The sequence below is a fragment of the Lolium perenne genome, chromosome 2, assembly GCF_019359855.2.
Source record: "Lolium perenne isolate Kyuss_39 chromosome 2, Kyuss_2.0, whole genome shotgun sequence".
In the NCBI taxonomy this organism is placed as follows: domain Eukaryota; kingdom Viridiplantae; phylum Streptophyta; class Magnoliopsida; order Poales; family Poaceae; genus Lolium; species Lolium perenne.
The window spans coordinates 54,057,180-54,065,621 of NC_067245.2; the positions used below are offsets into that span (position 1 = coordinate 54,057,180).

The 8,442-nt window shown below is 47.7% G+C and overlaps 2 long non-coding RNA genes across 3 annotated transcripts; both read left to right on the forward strand.

Moving 5' to 3' along the window:
- Nucleotides 1–926: 926 nt before the first annotated feature.
- LOC139829955 (uncharacterized) lies at nt 927–4,241 on the forward strand. 2 transcript variants are annotated; one of them, XR_007870575.2, is made up of 4 exons: nt 930–1,663; nt 1,752–1,989; nt 2,076–2,188; nt 2,668–4,241. It is a non-coding gene; the product is annotated as an uncharacterized lncRNA (long non-coding RNA). The 2 variants fall into 2 exon arrangements; XR_011751599.1 differs by having other exon boundaries at nt 927–1,989.
- A 1,098-nt stretch (nt 4,242–5,339) lies between these two features.
- On the forward strand, nt 5,340–6,643 carry LOC127332639 (uncharacterized). Its single transcript, XR_007870573.2, has 3 exons — nt 5,340–6,070; nt 6,159–6,396; nt 6,483–6,643. It is a non-coding gene; the product is annotated as an uncharacterized lncRNA (long non-coding RNA).
- Nucleotides 6,644–8,442: the final 1,799 nt, after the last annotated feature.

The window sequence follows — 8,442 nt, forward strand, 5'->3', positions numbered from 1 at the left end:
CAAAACAAACCAATCTCGGCGCATCGCCAACTCCTTCGTCTCGAGGGTTTCAATCAGGTAAGCGACATGCTGCCTAGATCGCATCTTGCGATCTAGGCAGCACAAGCTCCACGTTGTTCATGCGTTGCCCGTACTGAAGCGTCTTTGATGGCGGGCAACGTAGTTATCATAGATGTGTTAGGGTTAGCATAGTTCTCCGTATAACATGCTTACGTAGTGCAACCCTTGCATGTCTAGCCGCCCTCACACCTATCTCAGGTGTGGGGGCGGCACCCTGCTTGTTCATTATTTAGTAGATCTGATCCGTTACGGTTGCTCCTTGCTCTGCAAGGATTAGTTTAATATCTGCAATAGTTAGGCCTTACAAAGGGGGGGAGGTTCCAGCGGCACGTAGGGTGGCGTTCGCAAGTCCTAAACAGGATGTTCCGAGGATCAACGCCATGTTGGTTTTTTGGCCTTGTTTAGGATCGGCTTACGAGCACCGTGCGTGGCCGCGAGGCCCAACCTGGAGTAGGATGATCCGATTATGCGGTGAAAACCCTAAATCGTCGTAGATCTCATTAGCTATATCTTGATCAAGCAGGATCACCAAGTATTCGTGCACCCCGTACGAATCATGGGTGGATCGGCTCTTTGAGCCGATTCACAGGATAACCTGAGAGCCGATCGAGGCTCTTATTTAATGTTTACGTGTATGCCATGCAGGAACTAAGCGAGGCATCCCCATCACCTTCCTGACCAGGTGTAGCGACCCAGGAAAATACCCCTATTAGATTTGTTTGTTCGTTTTTCTTTTATGCATCGTCATGTTATCATGCATCATATCATCCACAAGATTTTATGAAATAAAAGTTAATTTTATATAAAAACTATTTCGGTTTTCCCTCTCATGGTTTTTATATTAAACCATCCCTTTATCTTTTCTTTTCCACAAACCTTAACACCAAAACTATCTAACAAATAAACTTATTTTTAAATGTCTCAAAGTTTAAAATAAAAGTTGTTGCTGCTTTGGTTTGATTTCAAATAGTTTTCAAAATCTGGTTGGAAAACAAAAAGAGAAAAAGGTGAAACCTAGTCTACCCAGGCCTTCCTCTTTTCTTTCTCATTCTGGCCTTTCTTTTCTCATCCGGAGCAGCCCAGCCGCAGTAGCCGATCTCCTCAATCTGGCCCATCCTACCCATCGAAGGGGTAAGCTCCTTTTCTGGATTGTCGTCTTCTCTCCGTGAGCACGCAGGAGTCGTGACCACTCCCATGGCCGACGTCACTGCGCACCACCGCGCCTCCATCTCCTTTTCCCCATCCCTTAAATCCCTCTCCAGCCCTCATGAAACCCTAGCCCCTCTCCCCTCCTGCCGCCGCCACTTCCTCTGTCTCCCCTCCACCTTCTTCTTCTTCACGCAACGAAGAAAACGAACAAGGAACCATGGCCGGCCTTACAGTGAGCTCGACCGTGCCGTCGCCATGGGCGCTCCCTCGGCGAGCCGAGACTACCGGAAGATGCGCCTCGCCGCCCTCGTCATCCTCGCCAAAGGAATCGAGTTGGTTCCGCTCCAATCGACGCCAAGGTCGCCGTTTCTCCGCCACGGCCACCGCGCTCCGGCGAACATTCCGGCCGCCACCGAGCTCCCCCGACCTTGCTGAGTCCTCCAACACGTTCCTGGTGAGATTCCGCACCTCGTGGACCTCTTCTCCGTCTCCCTCCTCTTCTCAAACGACCTGCCCGCATTGATCTGCCTTCTCCGCCGCAGGACCTCGTCGGCGGCGCTACTCCGGCGACCCCCAGGACTCCGCACCGCCACCAACAGGTTCATCTCGTCGAGGCGCACGTTCGACGACATCTCCTTCGTCCCGGTTCGTCGTGAAACGTCAGGGCCGAGCTCGCCGTCCTTTTCCGCCATGGCTGTTTATGTCCCAGAGCTCCGCGTCACTTTGACTCAAAACGTTGCGTGCTTCCATCTAATCAACATCAGACACAGCAGCCCAGTGGTTAGTCACTTGATCTTGGCCTGTCAGACCGGAGCTCAAATCTCACGAGAGACAATAACCTCACATCTTTTCTGTTTTTGGTTCAGATCTTGTGTTAGGAACGTTTCAGTTTGTGCCTTAAATCCCAATCGTTTTGTTCTCCAGCTACACTGACCGGCCACGGCCATCTCTCCCAGGCGCAGCACAGTTCCGAAGCAAGGTCCGGCCCGGTTCTAATACACCTCTGTGCTAACCTTTCTTTTTGCAAAATCTTGATTATATCATATCTTGTGATTGGTAAATCCAAATAATACAAATAAAATATCTATTTTTATCAGAAAAATGTGAGGAATCTGAATATGCCATCCATATAATTGTTTGCATCTCGCATCATGTGGTTCCGTTATAGTTTGCATCGCACCTAATAATTAAACGCGGAGTATTTGGGAATTACCGACTACGGTTCCTCGCTCCGTTTAAATTTGAAGTAGCGCACCCCTGCCATGTCTTGCCATGCTAACCAACATTTAATATGCGGGGTAGATAATCAACTTGAAACTAATAATTGTTTGTTCGGACTCCGACTCCGATTAATATGGATAAGATGCATCGCATCATCTTTGCCATGTCATGCATATCATCTTGAGCATGCCGACTCTTTATCCGTAGTAGTAAGTTTGCATCCGTTATTTGTTCCAGCATTTGCTTCTTCTCGGATAGGATTGCGAAGTGGTGATGTGAGATACGACGAGTTCTCCGACAAGTTCTTCTGCAGCTTTTCACAGGCGAGCCCACCCCTTCACCTATTTTACTTTTACATGCTCTTTTGATCTATTGCTATCCTTATGTTGCGATTCTGTTGTGTCACGTGTCCTATCCACCTGTTACCTATATGTCCGAGATACACCTCCTCGCCCTACCTATTGTTTGTTGTTTGCCAGCTTTGCGAGTCGTAGGCGTGTTTAGGCTCTGTTGTTTATCTCGATCTGGTATCGGGATATGTTGGGTTGTTGGGAGGTTTTCACATGATATATCATTTGTTGGAGATACACATGCTTTAATTTAATTGTTAACAACTAAAATTGTAAGCAGAGGCATCTGTGAGCCCCTTTGCGAAAGCATCGGAACTTTGACTTGCTAATGTCCCCTAGGACCCGAGTTCTTGTTATCTGTTCCGAGATTGAGCGCTCTACCCGTACGTGGGGGAATGGGACCCCCATCACCCACTACCTTTCCTCGAGTCTGTTTATTGGGAGCCACAACCTTGGTTTTATTTGCTCATATGCACGATGCACGATTTACTTCTGTTGCCTTCGGGTGTTTATATTCTGTTCTGTACTCATATCGTGGAACGATTAGCGAAAGCAGGTTGTTCACACTTAGCTTAGCCGTTGGCACAAACCTCTGGGTCCGTATCGGAGTACGGCCGAACTTCGTCACGGGTAGCTTAGTGGGGTGGCTCCCATTAAACTTTCTCTTGCATTGGGAACGGTCTTGATGTGAGACTCCACCTGTAGTAAGTGGGTTCGAGCATGCGTATGGTTACATTTGGGCAACCCCTGCAGGGTGTACATCTTATCGATAAGCCGTGTCCGCGGTTATGGACGACTTGGAATTGTATAGCTTGATCATAGAACAACTTACACCGTTATCTTGTTGTTAATAATCTGATAATAACTTGCGTAGTAATATAGCCTTACTACAACCGTTACCCAATAAAACTTGTCCACCGTTGAGTGCCTTTTACATTGCCTCTTCGCAATTGTTGGAGGGGATATGTGTAATCGGCTGGGTTATGTTTGTGTAGTATTTATCTGTTACCTTGTGCGCTCTCTTATCTTCTCTGAGTAGACGGATGTTGTAGCGTGTCTCTATTGGATAGTAGCTTTGCTGCCGCTAAACTCCACATATAGCCGGGTGAAGTTTATACCGCCCACCAGCGAGCATAGCTGGTCTTGTCTCGCAAGTACGTGCCAATGGTACTTACCCTCGCCTTCCTTTCTTTTTGTCTCCTCCCCCTTCTGTCGGCAACCGATGGCCCGACTTTGACAGGTACGAGATGATGACGTTAGCAAGGTTACCCTTCGGCTTGGCCTGGGCAGGGTTATGGACGTCACTGGTTATCTTCAGGACTCTTAGTCCAATTTGTATCTTGTCCGTACTCGGACGTATTTGATCTTCTGTATGTTTCGGATCTTTGCATTGTATATTTGTATCTTGACTCGTTGGAGTCGTTGTTGTATATATGTATCTTGTGGGCTCTATTGTAATCCTGTTGTAATGTTACCGCTCGTGTTAATTCCTCTGGCATCACGTGTGTGATTCGTCGCGCACGTCGTGTCGGAGGGCGTCTCTGAATCGATATCATGCGGATTTCGGCGGGTTCGCTGGAATCCTCATGGTACCGGTTCCGGGGCGTCACAAGTTGGTATCAGAGCTCAGGTTGACGATACCCCACTAGTCCAGCCTGTAGGATAACCTTGCCAACGGACGTTGTTGTGTCTAGTGTCAAAACCTATTTTCTAAAACATCGTTGGATAGATCTGATTAGATCTGATTTTTCTCCTTACCCCTATTCTTTCTCCCCTTACCTCTGCGAGTTTTGAGTCTTCTCTCTTATCTGCTTCTCTGAGTCTTAGGTTCCGACATGGGTTGGACGATCTATGCCTTCACCTATTAGGACCGATCTCTGAAGATTTCCGACAGAAGAACATCATCGGCGGCTAACCTTCGTCTTCTCCATTGATGTCATCTATGCCTCTTTTATCTTTCTACAATTCTTTGTTCTTCGACTCCGTCGAATCTTCGCTGACAATGCTTGTCGATATCGTCAATCTGATTCCGGGAGTGGATTGCATGATTCTCCTATTTTGTGTACCGAGTAATGCTTTGGGTGCGGGATGGAGTAGCTACCATACCGACTACTCTTATCATTGCTTTTGCTACATTGAAATTGGTGGATCCGTGTGACTGTTACTCCTTCCTTTGTTTCTCCGGAGTCATCATCGTCATCGGAACAACGACTTCTTGTTGGTGGTGTCGACCGCCCAAGCTGGAGCAAGACTTCTTGTTAGTGGTGTCGAGGAGCTCGACACGTCGCCAGAAGATCCGATAGTTCACCTCCCTTCCCCCGTACCTGGACGTGGGATCTCGGGGCGCGATCCCTTGTTAGTGGTGTCGATTGTAGCGACCCAGGAAAATACCCCTATTAGATTTGTTTGTTCGTTTTTCTTTTATGCATCGTCATGTTATCATGCATCATATCATCCACAAGATTTTATGAAATAAAAGTTAATTTTATATAAAAACTATTTCGGTTTTCCCTCTCATGGTTTTTATATTAAACCATCCCTTTATCTTTTCTTTTCCACAAACCTTAACACCAAAACTATCTAACAAATAAACTTATTTTTAAATGTCTCAAAGTTTAAAATAAAAGTTGTTGCTGCTTTGGTTTGATTTCAAATAGTTTTCAAAATCTGGTTGGAAAACAAAAAGAGAAAAAGGTGAAACCTAGTCTACCCAGGCCTTCCTCTTTTCTTTCTCATTCTGGCCTTTCTTTTCTCATCCGGAGCAGCCCAGCCGCAGTAGCCGATCTCCTCAATCTGGCCCATCCTACCCATCGAAGGGGTAAGCTCCTTTTCTGGATTGTCGTCTTCTCTCCGTGAGCACGCAGGAGTCGTGACCACTCCCATGGCCGACGTCACTGCGCACCACCGCGCCTCCATCTCCTTTTCCCCATCCCTTAAATCCCTCTCCAGCCCTCATGAAACCCTAGCCCCTCTCCCCTCCTGCCGCCGCCACTTCCTCTGTCTCCCCTCCACCTTCTTCTTCTTCACGCAACGAAGAAAACGAACAAGGAACCATGGCCGGCCTTACAGTGAGCTCGACCGTGCCGTCGCCATGGGCGCTCCCTCGGCGAGCCGAGACTACCGGAAGATGCGCCTCGCCGCCCTCGTCATCCTCGCCAAAGGAATCGAGTTGGTTCCGCTCCAATCGACGCCAAGGTCGCCGTTTCTCCGCCACGGCCACCGCGCTCCGGCGAACATTCCGGCCGCCACCGAGCTCCCCCGACCTTGCTGAGTCCTCCAACACGTTCCTGGTGAGATTCCGCACCTCGTGGACCTCTTCTCCGTCTCCCTCCTCTTCTCAAACGACCTGCCCGCATTGATCTGCCTTCTCCGCCGCAGGACCTCGTCGGCGGCGCTACTCCGGCGACCCCCAGGACTCCGCACCGCCACCAACAGGTTCATCTCGTCGAGGCGCACGTTCGACGACATCTCCTTCGTCCCGGTTCGTCGTGAAACGTCAGGGCCGAGCTCGCCGTCCTTTTCCGCCATGGCTGTTTATGTCCCAGAGCTCCGCGTCACTTTGACTCAAAACGTTGCGTGCTTCCATCTAATCAACATCAGACACAGCAGCCCAGTGGTTAGTCACTTGATCTTGGCCTGTCAGACCGGAGCTCAAATCTCACGAGAGACAATAACCTCACATCTTTTCTGTTTTTGGTTCAGATCTTGTGTTAGGAACGTTTCAGTTTGTGCCTTAAATCCCAATCGTTTTGTTCTCCAGCTACACTGACCGGCCACGGCCATCTCTCCCAGGCGCAGCACAGTTCCGAAGCAAGGTCCGGCCCGGTTCTAATACACCTCTGTGCTAACCTTTCTTTTTGCAAAATCTTGATTATATCATATCTTGTGATTGGTAAATCCAAATAATACAAATAAAATATCTATTTTTATCAGAAAAATGTGAGGAATCTGAATATGCCATCCATATAATTGTTTGCATCTCGCATCATGTGGTTCCGTTATAGTTTGCATCGCACCTAATAATTAAACGCGGAGTATTTGGGAATTACCGACTACGGTTCCTCGCTCCGTTTAAATTTGAAGTAGCGCACCCCTGCCATGTCTTGCCATGCTAACCAACATTTAATATGCGGGGTAGATAATCAACTTGAAACTAATAATTGTTTGTTCGGACTCCGACTCCGATTAATATGGATAAGATGCATCGCATCATCTTTGCCATGTCATGCATATCATCTTGAGCATGCCGACTCTTTATCCGTAGTAGTAAGTTTGCATCCGTTATTTGTTCCAGCATTTGCTTCTTCTCGGATAGGATTGCGAAGTGGTGATGTGAGATACGACGAGTTCTCCGACAAGTTCTTCTGCGACTTTTCACAAAGTAGCCCACCCCTTCACCTATTTTACTTTTACATGCTCTTTTGATCTATTGCTATCCTTATGTTGCGATTCTGTTGTGTCACGTGTCCTATCCACCTGTTACCTATATGTCCGAGATACACCTCCTCGCCCTACCTATTGTTTGTTGTTTGCCACTTTGCGAGTCGTAGGCGTGTTTAGGCTCTGTTGTTTATCTCGATCTGGTATCGGGATATGTTGGGTTGTTGGGAGGTTTTCACATGATATATCATTTGTTGGAGATACACATGCTTTAATTTAATTGTTAACAACTAAAATTGTAAGCAGAGGCATCTGTGAGCCCCTTTGCGAAAGCATCGGAACTTTGACTTGCTAATGTCCCCTAGGACCCGAGTTCTTGTTATCTGTTCCGAGATTGAGCGCTCTACCCGTACGTGGGGGAATGGGACCCCCATCACCCACTACCTTTCCTCGAGTCTGTTTATTGGGAGCCACAACCTTGGTTTTATTTGCTCATATGCACGATGCACGATTTACTTCTGTTGCCTTCGGGTGTTTATATTTGTTTCGTACTCATATCGTGGAACGATTAGCGAAAGCAGGTTGTTCACACTTAGCTTAGCCGTTGGCACAAACCTCTGGGTCCGTATCGGAGTACGGCCGAACTTCGTCACGGGTAGCTTAGTGGGGTGGCTCCCATTAAACTTTCTCTTGCATTGGGAACGGTCTTGATGTGAGACTCCACCTGTAGTAAGTGGGTTCGAGCATGCGTATGGTTACATTTGGGCAACCCCTGCAGGGTGTACATCTTATCGATAAGCCGTGTCCGCGGTTATGGACGACTTGGAATTGTATAGCTTGATCATAGAACAACTTACACCGTTATCTTGTTGTTAATAATCTGATAATAACTTGCGTAGTAATATAGCCTTACTACAACCGTTACCCAATAAAACTTGTCCACCGTTGAGTGCCTTTTACATTGCCTCTTCGCAATTGTTGGAGGGGATATGTGTAATCGGCTGGGTTATGTTTGTGTAGTATTTATCTGTTACCTTGTGCGCTCTCTTATCTTCTCTGAGTAGACGGATGTTGTAGCGTGTCTCTATTGGATAGTAGCTTTGCTGCCGCTAAACTCCACATATAGCCGGGTGAAGTTTATACCGCCCACCAGCGAGCATAGCTGGTCTTGTCTCGCAAGTACGTGCCAATGGTACTTACCCTCGCCTTCCTTTCTTTTTGTCTCCTCCCCCTTCTGTCGGCAACCGATGGCCCGACTTTGACAGGTACGAGATGATGACGT